Source organism: Pogona vitticeps, chromosome 5, assembly GCF_051106095.1.
Source record: "Pogona vitticeps strain Pit_001003342236 chromosome 5, PviZW2.1, whole genome shotgun sequence".
NCBI lineage: Eukaryota > Metazoa > Chordata > Lepidosauria > Squamata > Agamidae > Pogona > Pogona vitticeps.
In genome coordinates this window covers 18,283,192-18,300,636 of record NC_135787.1, presented here as the reverse complement: position 1 = coordinate 18,300,636, position 17,445 = coordinate 18,283,192, and the positions used below count along the sequence as shown (strand labels likewise).

The window sequence follows — 17,445 nt, the reverse complement described above, 5'->3', positions numbered from 1 at the left end:
GTGTGGAAGCCTCACTCCATTTGTGCACGGGTGGGGCTTCAGGCAGTGGGAAGGAGGACAAGTCTCCCTGCACAGCTGCTGAGTGGCCAGCCGAGTGGGAAGAGAGTGACGCTCTGGGCATGATTGGAAGGACGAGCGAGATCAGCGCTGCAGCAGGACACACGAGTGGACGATCTGGTCCCAGGTGACAGATCCTTGTTAAGTTCAGCTGCGTGGGGATATTTGTATCTCTAGTCTGGTCACATTTCAAGTTGAGTCCAACATTTTTTAATGCAAAATCCTCCCTAATTCCCTACCATTACCCTGTAATATTTGCCTTTTCTAAGACAAAAACATACATAGTGGAAAAGGAACAGGCAGTGGGAAGGGATCCTCCATACTGGTATAGAAAGGGACATTTACTTAACTCATATCGGATTTTTATTGTTGCCACAGTGGTGTATATATAAGATTATTGAACCACAGTGCAAAGATGGTGACCTTTTATATGGCTCTGAGGGTCATGACTTGTATCTTAATTACATTTTTAAAAATCTACATCTGTAATAGTAATACAGTTGTTAAACTTCTTGCTTTATTTAATGTTTCTGACATGAAAATGTGGACGCAGTCAGCAACGCCTTCAGCACAAGAATAAACTGCTTTTGTACATTATTTCAGGCCATGTTTTTGCTCATCATTCACAGAACAGTAAAGATTTATCTAAACTCAGCATCTATGTTGGCAGGAATTACTTTAGCTAGACTGCACGAACAAGCTGCCAGATCATTAAATGGGTTCACACATTTGAAATCACCACAGTGGGAAATCATTAGCACTACTGTTGGCAAGTCCTGTTCATGGCTTCGATGATTAACTACCATCGCCGCCATAGGAAACCATCCTTCCAGACTGAGTGCACTGTTCTGCCAAATTGGAAGATTTCAAAAATCTTTCCAATCTTTGAGTTGCATTGGCAGAACACCAGAAAGCGATGCCTATTTTAGGATTTCCCCATCAGCTTTCGTAGGATATTTTGTGGCCTTCAAACAAACATTACCTGTTCTAGGGTTTCCCCAACTGGCTTTTACAGGACTCTCTGTGGCCTTCACACACATTGTTAGACATCCTTCAAAATTGCCTTCTTTATGAAACTATGGAATAGTGATGAGGCGGGTAGCTGACAAATTATAGAAAAGGGACAAATTATACGTGCCAGTGCCCCACTAAGGAAAATAATTGATACAACTCAAATGATTGTAGATACCTGTCACTCCTGTTTCCAAAGGAATAGTGGTGTTAATTTCTTGCAGCAAAACCAACAAAATGTCTTTGACATCTTTAAACTAACATCTTATATTGGGCATAGGTTTTTGTGCTCACTTCTTCAGATGCATATCTGGGCTATACCCATAAAAACACATGCCAAGCAAAACATGTCTGTCTTAGGTGTCACATACCTGCTTTTTTCCCTGTCACTGTTGTGAATCTTACAACTAATCTGATAAACCTTTTAATGCTCATGGAGTAAGCTGAGCAGATTTCACCTTGATAACCACCAGCACTATAGATAGATAGGGGTTCCTAATTACCTGAACAGTCAAGAACCATCATTTTCCTTCAAGTGAGAAGAGAGCAGAAGCTTTCACTTCATTTTTAATTGGCCACAGATGAGTGGAAATGTTCACTTCTGCTTTTGAGTCCAAATATGAACAAATGGTGGCTAATATTAATTTTAATCTATTGGAAAGAAAGTTAAATCACCATATTGGTTTCTTGGTTTGTTTTCATAAGCCATGATTTAGATAAAAGAGAAATTAGGGTTCAGACAGCATGCTTAAATTACGGCTAGCCAAAACAGGAAAGAGAGGGTGAAACAGATCAAATGAGTCACAGGCTCACCCAGATGTGTTTTCACAACAGCCAATTTTTGGGGGGCTTGGTCCTAATGCAATTTATGATTATCAAAGAACCTCTCATTCTGGAAGTGTCACACACAATTTTTAAGGCAGGGTAGATGACATGTAGGAGCTTTGTTAACTAGAAGTATTGTCTTCCATGATACAGTGGGGTCTCTACTTAAGAACTTAATCCGTATTGGAAGGTGGTTCTCAAGTTGAAAAGTTCTTATGTTGAATCTGCATTTCCCATAGGAATGCATTGAAAACCATTTAATCCATATCTGCTCTTTTCCGTCCATAGAAACTACAGTGGAACCTCTACTTAAGAACTTAATCCGTTTTGGAATGGTGTTCTTCAGTTGAAATGTTCTTAAGTTGAAGCAAAATTTCCCATAGGAATGGACTGAAAACCAATTAATCCGTTCTGGCTGGCTGTTGTTTTTTTTTTGTTTTGTTTTTTGTTTGTTTTTTGTTATGTAGAGGTGCGTTCGTACATTGAAGCATTAGTTCCCATAGGAACTAATGCAAAGCTGGTTAATACATACTCTACCACTAGGGGGAGAATTTTTTTTAACCTAAGATGACCTAAGGTTAAAAAAAGAGCAGGAAAGGTTTTTTTTCCTGTTCTTATCTTGGATTTCTGTTCTCAAGTAGAAGCAAAATTTAGCAAATGGAGCTGTTCTTAAGTTGGATTGTTCTTAAGTAGGGACGTTCTTAAGTAGAGACCCCACTGTATATAATATGTGAAAGAAAATAAAATCTTACACCAGGGTCTATAGGAAGCAAAACAAAATATATGGTATTTTTCAATATGTATTCAAGAAAAAAAACCACTATAGGTAGGAACAGCTATATTTTACAGAAAACCTGTCGTGTGAAGCCAAAATCCATTAGTATTGCAGATACATGATTCAGTCACACCTTCATGACTCAGCAGCCATGAAGCCTGTCCTTTCCTCCCCATGGCCAATCACAAGACAAAGAAAACTGAGTTACAAACTAAAGGAAGAGTGAAAAGCTCCTGCTGTATATTTTCAGGACCTAAGGATCTCCATTTTCTGACAGTTTATTTGTAGTGTATAGTTTGGCTCTGAAGCTGTAACACATAACCATTAAACTTCTAGTTAGGTCTTACTATCAAGATTGCTACCAACTAAACAAGCAGAAAATACATGTTTGCAATACTTTTATGATGATTCTGTCTCTAAAGAAAAGCACTGATAGTTTTCTTGATGTGTTGAAAGACGTCAATTCAGAAGGAGGGTATCAGATATGCATCTAAGGAAAGCTTGATCCTTATAATCCAGCCATAAGCTTTAGTATACATGCCTACTACCTATCTGAACAAGAAATGGAAAGCATTTTATCACCATCATAATCTGTGCAGTCTGAATGGCTCTGACAGCCCTAAATTGACACCAAAAAGGCAAGTAATATATTCCATAAATAAAAATAGGAATAAACATTGACATGAGGAGTGTCCCTGGAAAAGACAATTTTTGTCTAGTGTTAAAGTCTATCAAAAATGTAAGATAATAAATCAAATATGATATAAGAAGACAAAGGTATTGGTATACAATCTATTCTAAATGATTTAAGGAATTATGCTTCAATAAATGTTTGGCAGTCCATTTTAGAAAACTTCACCTAAACCACCAAAATCACCATGCGTTCAAGGCCAAATCTTTTTCTCATAAAAACTTTGTTTATTCACTTACACTATCAGAGGATTTGGAACAAGCTAAAAGACCAACTTCCAGGATAAAAGAAAATATACAAGTCCTTCCCTTGTTACACTGCGTTTCCTGCACAGTTCTTACAATCGGCTGACGAGATTTGGCAGAACACAAGATTAGATTCTATGTTTGAAACATAACATGCTAGAATTCACCAATTTTTATGCAAATAGCTATGTCCTTTGATCAAGCACCTATAGGGTATGTATCATGCACTGTTTATTTTAAAAGATGAGCCTTTAATCTAATAAATAACCTCTGACAACTGTGCTTTCTTTTCACTTCAGCTAATGGAACGTACAGCAGGTGTACTAACACATGACTAATAAGGGTTAAATGCACAAACTACTACATGATTTGAATCAATAAAGCTTAATCACTTCTGCCTGTAAAGAAAGAAACAAAAACAAACCCATCCTTATTTCCTTCTGTTTAAACACTGAAATCTCAGCTTTAAATACAAACATGATTATAGGAAAAACCTTTCCAGAAAGATTAGGAAACTTCTGGAATGGTCCACCATAAATCAGAACCTAGAATTAATACATTTTCAATTAATTATTGCTGTGGGTTTTTCGGGCTCTTTGGCCGTGTTCTGAAGGTTGTTCTTCCTAACATTTCACCAGTCTCTGTGGCTGGCATCTTCAGAGGACAGCACTCTGTGCTCTGGTCCTCTGAAGATGTGCTGTCCTCTGAAAAATAAAGCCCAGACCGTTATCATGCTTTGTTGCATTTTTTTAATTTTGTTTTACTGATATGAGTACTTTCAGGTCAATTCCCATTTATGGTGACCCTTCACAATGTTTTCCACATAGAGAATACTCAGAAGTGGTTTCCTATTCCCTTCTTTGAAGGCACCCTGAGACTGTGCAGCTTGCCCAAGGCCACATAGGCTGGCTCTTCTCTTTGGAAGCAGAGTGGGGAATTGAACTCCCAAGATATCTAAACCACTGAGCTATCACATTCCAGGATAATGAAAACATCAATTTTAGCCTTCTCTTTCTTTCTTTCTTTCTTTCTTTCTTTCTTTCTTTCTTTCTTTCTTTCTTTCTTTCTTTCTTTCTTTCTTTCTTTCTTTCTTTCTTTCTTTCTTTCTTTCTTTCTTTCTTTCGTAATCTGGAATGTTTTTTTTTCTGTTTTAGTTTTCAAAATCTGCACAGTGTTTATTTTACTGATACACACCGAAAATGTATAGATTTTTAAAAAACAAAACAGAAATAAACCCACAGAGGAGCCTTTTTTTTTTTAAAGGAAAAGGCCAAATCCTTATTTTGATAGTTTCACCTTCCCATCAATTTCAGCAGGGGAAAATTAGACCTCTGGCAAGTGAGAATGTTAAATTCTTGAAAAACCTAAAGGGGAAGGAAAGATGGAATACCACTATAAATGATCTCACAACTATTGAAAAGTACATGCAGCTTAAAGTAGTTGAGCTTTGCTGCAAAAGTTTCAGACAGCTGCTGAGGTCCACAACAACCTCGCTAGTTTAAGCAAGCAAAATTTGTAACTACCAGGGAGGAGGCAGAGGGGGTGTGTGATTTCTTCCAAAGCTTCCCACAGGTAGTTCATTTTATTAAGGAGATCCAATGTCCACTAACAGCTGCATGCCTGCCTGCTCTCCCAGCTGGAAAATGTTTGCTGGGAAGACACAGGACTCACGGCTGTGGAGGAGGAAGGGAATGAAACAATGAGTACAGTGAGTGGAAATCCTTGAAAGTAGACTAAACATTTCAGTCACCATCAAATTCCTTCTGGACCCATATTGCCAGCACATGTATATGTAGCCAAGCAGCGAAAGGTGGACTCATCAGCAAGGCAGTAATTAAGACTTAAAATCCCAAGAACAAGGGTATCAACCCATTATTATGGCTTTGCATAGTAAGTCAGATTTTGCCAAGTTTTAATGCTCACATCAATAAGGAATATATACACAGAACTGCAGGACAGAATGCATCTGAGTGATCGGTTCATGAGCACTGATATTTGTAATTGTACTAAAAATGTCCTCAAAAACAATACCAGGGTTATCTTAACAGGTGGAGATATATACAGATTACACTTGTCCATTTATTGCTTGACAACATCAAGGGGGAAAGAGACATCCTAGATCAAACATCACAGATGCAGGCCCCCAAGACACATTTCTCACCAATAAGTAGCCAAGTCTTGGGTAATTAAGTCATATACTTGCATGCATGGAATAAGACCTTACTGTACTTAAAAAGGAAAGGTGAAAAATCCAAGTCAAGGGCACCCCGGGCTCAATATGAGTTTTAAAACAGGCCTCACGGCTTGTGACGTCCTCTTCCCTGCCTGATGAACGACCCTCCCTCCCTCCCAGGGCAAGAATGAGAGTAGCTGGTTGCTTCAGGGCTGGATGGGAATTTTTGACCTGCATCAAATTGGCTCTAGGCTGCAGGTGGCTTTTTGCCCATCCCATTCTTATCCCCAGGGATCACATGAGAGCTAAATAGGTCACTGGCAGTATGCTCATGACAGTGGGTAATGCTAAACAGGGTAAGTTCAGGTGAGTTCCAGGGTGGGCACCCAAAGGGTGCAAGGGATCACTCCTCTCAGAATTGCATTTACAGAGGTTTGGCTGAGGGGAGGGAAAACAGGGAGACCCCAGGTTGACGCTGGGCACTTGGAGTCTAGAGACTCAGGTAGAGGGAGGCCCCGGGCACTCTGGGCAGATGGCCGAGAGGGTGCTGGACAGTTCAACAGCAGCCTCTCAGTGTAGGAACTCCCAGGGGCGAAGGTGTGAACTGGTTGGTCAAGAATGATGAGGGTTCCAGACCTGTTAGCACTACGGCTGACCCCGTTGTAAAAAGATGTAGTTAAAAGTTCAATAGTTAATAAAGTTGTGGCCCCGGTTTTAACCCATATTAATGTGTGTCGTCTCGTTATTTCGGGTTGGGCGGGCAAAGTCTTAGGAATGCATGGAGCACAGAAAAGGTTATACTGGAATTTTCAAATGTAGCCAACCATTTGAGAAAAAGTTGATGAGGCTTCTGATATAGTCAGGAGAAGCAAATATGATAATCTAGGACTTTAGAATGAAGACACAGCTGGAATCATCTATTTAAACAAGCAAATACAATGGGAGAGTGGTGTTAGATCAATGCATGTAAATAAATGCATGAGGGGGAAAAACAATAAAGTTTTAAGCAATCTAAACGCCCAGATGCTTAATATCGTGATTTTTGACTTAATGTTCATATTTTTACTAAAATGTTCTTAAAACTTAAAACCACATGCTTTCCTTCTATCAGCTTTTCAGCTGTGGAGACAGGCATAGGAAATTCCATATCAATAGCAAGCTTGCAGAAATAATCCCTATGGATAAAATAATTTGACCATTATCCATTATTATGGCTTCCTGGCAAAAGCTTCGAGGCAGGCTGAACATGGCATGAAAAAGGTAAAAGCTATTTGCTGTCTGAAATGTTAAAAACACAGACACAAAATTGAGCCTGAAATCCTATTTCCAATTATTTGCTGGAAAGAACAAACGCAGAAGATTGCCCTTCTGTTAAAACAATATTGTGTGGATAAAACAAAAGCGGATCTCTATTAAATAGGTGTCATGGCATAGCAGATGGGCTGACTTACTGTGCTCTCAATGTTAATACCTTTTCCATTCCTCAAGTTGCACTGAGTAATTCATGATAAAAATAAGTAAATTTAGACTAACAGTAATTGCACATTAACTATATTACACTGCATGTAAACAGGTAACTTATTTAAAATATATATACTACAGAAAACCCAAAGCTGTTGCCAAAGGCAGTATCACAATTCCTACTTCTTAGAGTTGCTCTATTTGCAGCAAAGAACTATGTGCACTAAAACATTATTTTTACATAATTTTGCTTGGTCCACGCACAAAAAAAAATTTCTTTCTTTATAGGGACTGAGTAAAACACTCTCATTTTCTTCTATCGGGGGTGCAAGAAGAATATTTGAAGAATACTTGAAGGACCGCCTCCTTCCATATGAGCCTACCCGGCAGTTAAGATCTAGCCAGGGGGCCCTTTTGAAAGAGCCATCCCTCAAAGAGGTAAGAGGGATGGCTTGTAGACAAAGGGCCTTTTCGGCAGCTGCCCCCAGACTATGGAACGCCCTCCCAACTGAAATCCGTCTGGCGCCGACGTTGATGACATTTCGGCGCCAGGTCAAAACCTTCCTGTTCCAGAAGGCTTTTAATTGAAATAACAACTGTGGGTCCTGATGATGGCAATTTTAATTGTATTTTAATTGTATTATAATTGTATTTTAATCATCTTATTGTATTGAATTTTAATTATTGTAAGCCGCCCAGAGACCTCTGGGTAGAGTGGGCGGCATATAAATAAAATAAATAAATAAATAAATAAATAATAAATAAATATCTTGCCCTCTCATGGTGCAAGAATTTTTTTTTGCATTTCCTAAACCTTGTCTGCAAAGAGCAAATAAGGATTTACATCACTGTTTCTAAAGGGTTATTACAGCAACAAGTACAGCTAAGAGCCCATACATACTAAACATCTGTCCACCTTGCACTCACAACACTGATACTGCATCTTTGTGTCCGCATAACACAGGGCTCAAGCAAATTCAACAGAGTCAAATTTTCTTTTCCAGGGGTTTTTATTCTTCTTCAAACCAATCTATGTAAGGATGCATGTTTGTTCTTTGGCTTAGTCCAGTGCAGAATCTTTTGTGTGTGGATCCTGGTACCACATTTTTCCATGCTAATCTGCACTCTTTGTGGATGGGTGCCATTCCATGATAATTCCTTCTGGGCATTTTTCTGTGGGTCAGTTTCCAGTTCTTCCCCAACCTGAACAGATAGTGTACTCATTTTACTGAACTTGGAAGGATGGAAAGCTGAATCAACAAGCTGGCTACCCAAATCTACTGGGATTGAACGCAGTTCATGAACATTAATTAACTGATTCATTTCAAACTAGTTCATTACCACTTCCAAAGTAGTTCTAGGTCAAGACATTGTATCCGTTGCTACACAAAGAGAAGTTTTTTTGAAGCGCTGTGGTTTCAACGTCCAATGGCAAAAAGAAATGTACAGAAATCTCACAGGGCAGAGAAGTCAGCATACGGATGGTCTTCTCTCCACAGTATCCAAATATAGAGAATTATCGTATTTTTCGCACTATAAGACACACTTTTCCCCACAAAATGGGGGGGGGTGGAAAGTCTGTGCATCTTATGGAGTGAAGAAAACAGATTATTTTTCCCTGTTTTCTTCTGCTAAAAATTTGGTGTGGCTTATGGAGAGGTGCGTCTTATGGAGCGAAAAATACGAGCGAAAAATACGGTAACTCTATTTAAGGGTTGGCAGTGGAAAGAAACAGGTAAGGGTGTTTTTATGTGACCCTTCATGGTCAGAAATAACTTTGGTTTTCTGTTCTCTATGGATAATACTGCCCAGATGCACTTTTATAGCAAGATTGTATTGCCTTTGCTTTCCCACTTATTTTTTCCCACTCTTATTCCTGTAGTTCTTTGCTAAATGCCCTGAATTACTGGGTTGCCCCACCACACATTCCCTAACACAGGCACTGTTACAAAACAGAGATGCACCTGTGGGCTAAGTAATTATTTAAAGTGCTAGAGAAGCTCAGTGCAATTACTCTTTTAAAGAAAGGCTGTGACAATGCTTCCCAGGCACCTTTATGGAGCACTCCCTGATGAACTATCCATTTACAGACATTTTAATTAAATGCACAGCACAGAAGAAAGAAGACAAATTGTCAAGGGGAAACGGAAGTAATAGGGAGGCCCAGATCACAGTTTGGATCACAGGTGCAGAAGAATATCATAAGCTCACTATTTTCCTGTGTGCAGTGCTTTATACACAAAGAAAATGCAGAACAGCAACCAAAGTATAAAATATTACAGTAACATCACATTTTATCATTTTGCACTGTTTTAGAATCACTAAGTGAAGTGAGATTTCTGCACTGTGATCAAGTCAACCTTGTTTGTAGGATTTAGATATAATGGTTTCCCACTGTATGAATGAACTGTCACAAACTCTGGGCTCACAGAGGAGACTGGATGCTTCCACTGTTTATTTTACATTAACCACAGTTATGCTTGATGTCCAAATTCAGGGTACTGTGCTTTGTTTAAACTATGGCTTGAGAACAAGCCAGCATCTGAAACCACAGCACTCCAAAAGCACACTTAGAAGATGAGAAATAATAAATATAAGTCGTACACCAACTTACACGTCTTAGACTAAACATTGCCTGCCATCTCTGAATCTTCCCAGGTCTTACCTACTGTATGTTGTAATGATGTCATGGAATGTGCATAAACAGTTTTTAAGTGCCGAAGATGATGGGTCAGAATGTTGGCACAGTCATTACAACTGCTGGCAAGGAAATCTATAGCTAGCTGAAAGAAATTTTGCTAAGAAATTGCAGGTGAGACTCTCCATGTATTTTTGATTAGAAGGGAAGCAAGGCGAAAGAAAGCATAGGAAATGCAGGACTGGTGTGGTCACAGCATGCCAAATGTAAAGTATAGATTATGGTTGTTGATGATTCAAGGTAAAATGAATAGAAGTAGGGGAAGGAGAAGAACTTACTGTCCAAATAACCTGGAAGGCTAGTTTGAATGAGAAAACATAACTGTTTAGAGCTGGCACATCCTGTGTTGATGACAGCTTATGACATGTGATCTCTGTTAGACTTTTTGCAACCTCAAATGCTGCCTGTGGCTTAAGAGATGGGAGTGACCTCTCTGGGCTGGGGTGACTGTCAGTCAATCCAGCACTAACCAATCATTCCTTCCCTGCCTCTGAATTCAAAGAGAGCCCCGCCTCTCTGCTCCGCATCTCTTTCCCTCCATTTTGTCTATTGAAGTCAGTTGAGTTTATTAGTTTGCAGTTCACAATTATAAGTATTGAAACATTTTTATTCTTTCTTCCGCAAATGTCTCAGAGTGAGTAAAATATTTTTAAAAGTAAGTAAGTAAGTAAGTAAGTAAGCAAGCAAGGAAGCAAATAAATAAATAAATAAATAAGTGCCAGTTAATGATAAAGGGGTGAACTTTGGGCGACATAAAGCTATTTCCTCTGTGAGTCTCTACATGTCTATTGTACAGCACAAGGAATTTTACCAGCAGCTCAAAACTCTACAACAACCTCTTCTAGTAGAACAGAAAAATAAAAAGAGAGCAAAGAGACAATGAGCAGTAAGAGGATGGCCAAGTAGACACTAAAGGAGGCATGCTCTTGATAAGTAGCAGATCAAGAGATCAAAGGATCCAAGGGTGAAAATTACACTTGTCACATATTTTTAAAAAGTTTGCTTGACCATCTCTAAAATTCACCCTGCCCATCTCTACAAACTGACATCATACAAAATGTGTTTTTATTAAACTTGTTATCCCAAAACAAACAAAATTAGCAGCAGTCCTTTCCAGATTTCATACAGACAGGCACTGAAAATCTATGAGCCCTGGGATCAAGCACACAACCTATGTGCTAGTCACACTGTCAACAGTATTTCTTTCTCTCCCTCAACCCCAACTTTTACCATTACTTCTTACTGAGCCTATGCAAACCCTAAATTCTAAGGGTTGCCATAATTGTTTTTTCTTTTGGTTGGCAACAGTAAAAGTATACAAAACTATAAATATTTTCCATGTTTAACTTCAAGATTTTAGGACATCATTCCAAGAACACTACTACTTTTTTTCCTTTGAGAGCTGAACCCTTCAGACTCTTTTATCATTATATTTCCAACAGCATTTGTACTTTGCTTTTCTCTTTCACAAGTGTCTGTAAAATGTCCAATAGAAGTGTAATAAGGCAATTGCAACCAGAATGGGAGCCAGGACATTTATCCTGGCAAAAATATTGTCCAGAAAACCATTTGCCAATTGTATGATTTTCATGCTGAAAAAAAGCATTTATTGTTTGCTGCCTGTTGCTTGAAGCACAAATGTTATCCTACATTAAGATTGTATTCTTTGCAGGGGTCAAGTCTAGAGTTTACAGAATCAATGGGAGAACTGAAAGGGAAGCCATGAGAGAGAAGGTGGTTTTAGATAACATTTAGCATTGTCCAAATTGTCAGCTAAAATGGATAATTTGTGAAATTAAATATTTTCACTTTTAAATTATAATAATCTCGAGCACTCTCCAAACAAACAATGATGACCTGATAAAATGGACTAGACTCTGTGGACAACCATCTGTCAGATCTACTTTGACTGGGATTCCTGCCTTGAGAAGGGGTTAGATTCAATAGCCTTCTAGGCCCACCTCAATTATTCAGTGATACTATGAAGGTTGAAAAGGCAAATAACCATGTGGAGAAGGGCAATACAGTGGTGCCCCGCATGATGACGGTAATGCGTTCCATTCAAATCGCTGTACAACAAAATCGTTATGCGAAAATAAAAGCCGCATTGGAATGCATTGAAAACCGGTTAATGCATTCCAGTGGGGAAGATACCTGCTCGTGCAGCGAAGATCCTCCATAGGGCGGCCATTTTGCGATCCCTGTCTTGCGGAAATATGTCCAGAAAACAGTGGGGAGCCATTTTGCGAACCACCGATCAGCTGTTTTAAATCGTCATCTTGCGAACAATCAGTCTGCGAAGCAGGGACCTAATTGTCGTTAAACTAAAAAAACCCATAGGAAACATTGTTTTGCGATCGCTATAGCATCGTCAAGCAATTCTGTTGTTTAACGGGGTAAGCGTCTAGCAGGGCACCACTGTAATCATAAGACAAACATCTATAAGAATTTTCAAAGTGAACACCAACCACACAAGTATCAGCCCATTTCCAGTTACAAAGTATTAATTCTCAATTGATACTTCACAATACTCCAGTTTGTTGCCATCCTTCTTGAAGTGTAGTGTCTAGAACTGGACACAGTTCTCTAGATCAGTGGTCCCCAACCTTGGGCCTCCAGATGTTCTTGGACTACAACTCCCAGAAGCTTTCACCACCACCTCTGCTGGCCAGGATTTCTGAGAATTGAAGTCCAAGAACATCTGGAGGCCCAAGGTTGGGGACCACTGCTCTAGATGATAACTTTGCTGTGTTAGAAGCTTCACTGTCACTATCTCAGCATGATTTGTGTGGAGCAGAAAAACTGCTACACTGTAACATAAAACAGCCAAAGAAGTATACAGCAGCTGTTCATATTTGTTAGGAAAATCCGGTATAATAATGATGTCATGGAAAAAATCTGGAATCGATTAAAATATATCAGACAGGCAAGCCATTCAATTCCTTGAAACAATACTTTTTCACATTCTACACCATGTACATTATAGTATAAGGTAGCTAGTAACAGATCCCCTTTCAAAACATTATTGAAATGGAGTAATCTGAAAATGCTTCTGTAGTTTTCCTTCCTCAAGCTATGCTCACTACTAGACAATAATTAATGTGCAAAGCTACAAGGTTAGTCATATATCAAGCAAATAGACTGAGATCTACAGGCCACTAAAAATATTAAGATCAACTGGGACTTCTCTTATCAGTACAGATGTAGCTACATGGACAACAAAGGTCTTGGTATGGAGAAGTACTTGTTGGCTTGCTTGTCTTACTGTGAGAAATCTATGAAAACACTAGGGAATGGAAATATTAGTCCCTAGAAGAACATTTTGATCTCTGAACATCACATATATATACAGTGGTGCCTCGCTTAACAGGCGGCCCGTTTAACGATGAATCCGCATAGCGATGAAGATTTTGCTATCGCAAAAGCGATCACATTGCGATGTTCCCTATGGGAAAAAATTGCTTTGCGATGATCGCGGGAAGCGATCATCGCAAATGCCCCATTTTCGCACAGCTGATCGGCGGGGCTTCAGGATGATTGTGGGGAAGCGCTTCCCCCGATCATCCTGAAGCCCCGCCGATCAGCTGGGTGAAAATGCTGGCTGGGGCTTTGGGAGGACCGGGGCGAAGCGCTCCCCCCGGTCCTCCCAAAGGCCCCATTTTCCCCCAGCTGATCGGCGGGGGCTTTGGGAGGACCATGGGAGAGGGTTCCCCCATGGTCCTCCCAAAGGCCCCATTTGCCCCCAGCTGATCGGCAGGGGCTTTGGGAGGACCGCGGGGGAGCGCTGCCCTGTGGTCCTCCCAAAGCCCCAGCCAGCATTTTCGCCCAGCTGATCGGCGGGGCTTTGGGATGATGGGGGAATCCCATCATCTCGAAGCCCCACTGATCAGCTGGGCAAAAATGGCGGCTTTGGGATGATGGGAGGAAGGGCTTCCCCCCATCATCCCGAAGCCGCGCCGATCAGCTGGGCGAAAATGTCAGTGGGGGCTTTGGGAGGACGGGGGAGTGCTCCCCCACATTCCTCCCAAAGGCCCCATTTTCGCACAGCTGATCAGCGGTTCCAAAATGGCCGCCCGTGTGTTGCCTCGCTTTAGAGGCACCGAAAATGGCCACCCCTATGGAGGATTTTCACATAAGGTGAGTTTTTAAGCCCATAGGAATGCATTAAATGCATTTTAATGCATTCCTATGGGCTTTTTTATTTCGCATAGCGACGAATTCGGATAGCGACGATTTTCTGGAACAGATTATCGTCGCTATGCGGGGCACCACTGTATTTTAAAAAATTTGGTGTTGATGTTATCAGCAGTGTCAACAGAATTTGTATGATAAGCACCAACATCAACCTAATTAATTAACCTGAGTTTGATTCACTTGTTCACTGGCAGAGAAACTGATTGGCATGAACCCAGCAAACTAACTGTGATTGGTCTGTCAAGCAAATAATGTCATCTTTATTATTTGGCAACATATTGTATAATGTGCATACATCTGTGAGTCTATTCTAAAAATTTCTTCTCCTTTTATCCCTTTATCAATGTAAAAGCACAGAAAAGAAAATAGTCAAGTCTAGGGAGCATGTAGTCTTGTTTACCATTGCTTGAGAATGAAAAAAGATAGACATATTCATTCTAAAACAACAGTTTAACTGTCCAGGTATTGGGATTTTGAAAAGGGAAGAGGCTTGGTCCAGCTGGTGAGAAATAATTTCATTCCCCTGAGCACACTTTAAGAACTAAGAGGCCAAATCTTCATGTGCAAGAGTTAAAGTGGATGTCTTTGCCAGAAGCCAGGATGATAGCTAGAACCCAACTGAACATGGAACAGAAATCAGTCGTTCTGCTTTGTCAATAAAATTAATGCTTTACATCAGTTTCAGTGGACAAGACATTACTGTGTAGAACAAGCCAGTGCTGCATTGAGCATCACAAAGGAGATGCTTATCACAATACAAAATCTAAAGTTAAGGTTACTAACCTAGTATAAAAGCGGCACTTTCCTAATGGATTCTTGAAAGTTAGTTTTATACAGTGGGAGTGGGCAAACTCCAGTCTTGTGTGATCTATTGTGTCTTTTATTTTGTCACTCAACACCAATGATCCAGAAACTTGTTGAAACACTAAAATGGAATAGAACTCACAGATCTTAAACCCATGCATCCAATTTGTGATTCCTCCAATATTTCTTCATTTCAGCCATATAACGTAATAAATGAGTCTTTTGGTTGTTCTTATTGCTAAAAAGAGAGGAGGGAGGAATCAGAAATCTTTGCTGATATACTGCAACTCACCCAGATATTTACCAATAGATCCTGGAACAACATGCCTAAGCAAAAAAAATGTTGCTCTGAGATTCAATTCAGGCTTCAGAGATCCTTGAAATATTTTGTCACAGGAACACAATTGAAGTGTTCTGGGCTCAACGGGTAGGGAGGAAGGTCAGCTTCACCTCCACATTCCCCCCATCCCAGAAGTCTGTGCAGTATTAAGGTAATCCCTTGATGTGAAGGGATAAAATACCGTGCAAGGTTTCACTTCACCCAGCGAAGCACAGTTCATAGGGAAGGTTAAAGTCTGAAGAAATGGATTGCAGTCCAAGAATGCATACCATGAAATAAATCTGTTAGCCTTTAAAATGTGACAATCCTTCATTTTTAGTTTCACAATAAATATTAAAACAGATCAACATGAATACCACTGAAAATAGTTTTTCAGTCTATTTAGAGTATTTATTAGTTGTTCAATTTTTAATTCACCTTTTCCCCCTGAAACTATATATATATATATATATATACAGTGGTGCCTCACATAACGAGCGTACCGTTTAACAATGAATCTGCATAGCGATCTATTTTTGGGGGATCGCTAATGCAATCGCATTGCGATGTTTTAATAGCCTAAACATCGCATTACGATGATCGGTAAGCGTTTCGCTTACCGATCTTCGCATTGCGATGTTTGCGGAACAGCTGATCGGCGGTTCCAAAATGGCCGCCTGGTGCCCAAAATGGCCACCGCAACCATTTTCGCGCGATTTCCTCGCTTACTGAGGCTGCGAAAATGGCGGCACTATGGAGGATATTCGCATAATGGTGAGTTTTCACCCCATAGGAACGCATTAAACGAAAAGAAAATAGTTTCCCCCCCCCCCACATTGCGATGTTTCCGGATAGTGACGATTAATCCGGAACGGATTAACGTCGCTATGCAGGGCACCACTGTATGTATGTGTGTGTGTGTGTGTGTGTGTGTGTGTGTATAATCAGACAACACACACAGCACAGTAGTGGAAGCTAACAATGATTCCACAAGGATTTGTGCCTGAGCAATCAGATGTTTGCATGGAACCTCTGCTTACTTTTCAATGCCAATTACAAAAACAAAGCAAGAAAATTTACAGGATGCTGGAGGTAAGAAAGTGCATGCTTTGATCAGACTGCCTTCAGCACTTTAGTAATTTCTGCTTCTATCTGTATCATACAGCTTGAGCCTCAAAGCTCAGGTTCTCGAGAGTTCTTCTATGGGACGTCCCTGCTAAAACAAATATTAACTATTTATGACTATAGTTAAGGAGAACATATAATCATATATTATGGGGGGGCTGAGGGTTAATATTAGTTGTTTCTTATAATAAAGAAAAAGTTGAATGGGTCCTGATTTATAAAGGCTCTTAGGAGAGGTGGTGAATAAGCTTTTCTCATGCCATTTTCCTGATTTAAACAGGAGGGAGAGAAAAGATACCAACACTTCTATTCAGTGTACAAGAAGGGCAACATGCACGTAACCCTATTGCAGAGAATGAGAGCTAACATACCAAAGTCTAGTCGTTGAGAAGCAGCCCAGGCATACATAGAAACAAGCTTGTCTCCATTTTGACTGGAAACAATAAGCAACAGTAAATCAGTCAGCAGTCTGACTGGGAAACAAGTTGTTCGTAGCCAATGAATTTAAAGGAAAGCTAACCATTCAGAACATAGTGCCCTGTATTTATTTAGCAGATCTAAGTCCTGGACATGCATCATTTATTCTTCTGAAATGTGGAAATATTCATGGAAATAGTAAGGAAGGTTTTACATATCCTTACTCTGGGCCTTAAAGATAGCTACGTGAGCCAAGGTGACACGTATTCCTATTCATTCTGTGAAAAACTTACTGTTTTCAAATCAAAGGAACAAGTGGAACAGATTCTCAAGGTACCCCACATGTTTTGAAAACATTTCCAGCCCTAAACAATAAAGCAGGTTTACAATAAAATATTTCTATAAATTCTTTGAACTATAAATGCATCTCAGTTTGGCAAAGAAGCAGCTTTCTGAAGTAACTGGCATAAGAAACTGGAGCTACAGTAAAAACTTAGCAGCCACTAAAACACTTCAAAAGAAAGATTTAGCCTGAATGGGTTAGCCTTGGTTTACAGCAATCTGAAGAATATTCATTGACTTTATATATGGCGTCCTGCTGAATACTTTTAAGATAAAACATTAACAAAGCATGCCCCCTTAGGACATGA

At 39.8% G+C, this 17,445-nt stretch overlaps 1 protein-coding gene across 4 annotated transcripts in view; it reads right to left on the bottom strand.

Annotated features, from left to right (window-relative positions):
- The window catches only part of BMPR1B (bone morphogenetic protein receptor type 1B), a 276,193-nt gene that overhangs the window by 154,948 nt on the left and 103,800 nt on the right, over positions 1-17,445 (bottom strand). The window lies entirely within an intron of this gene.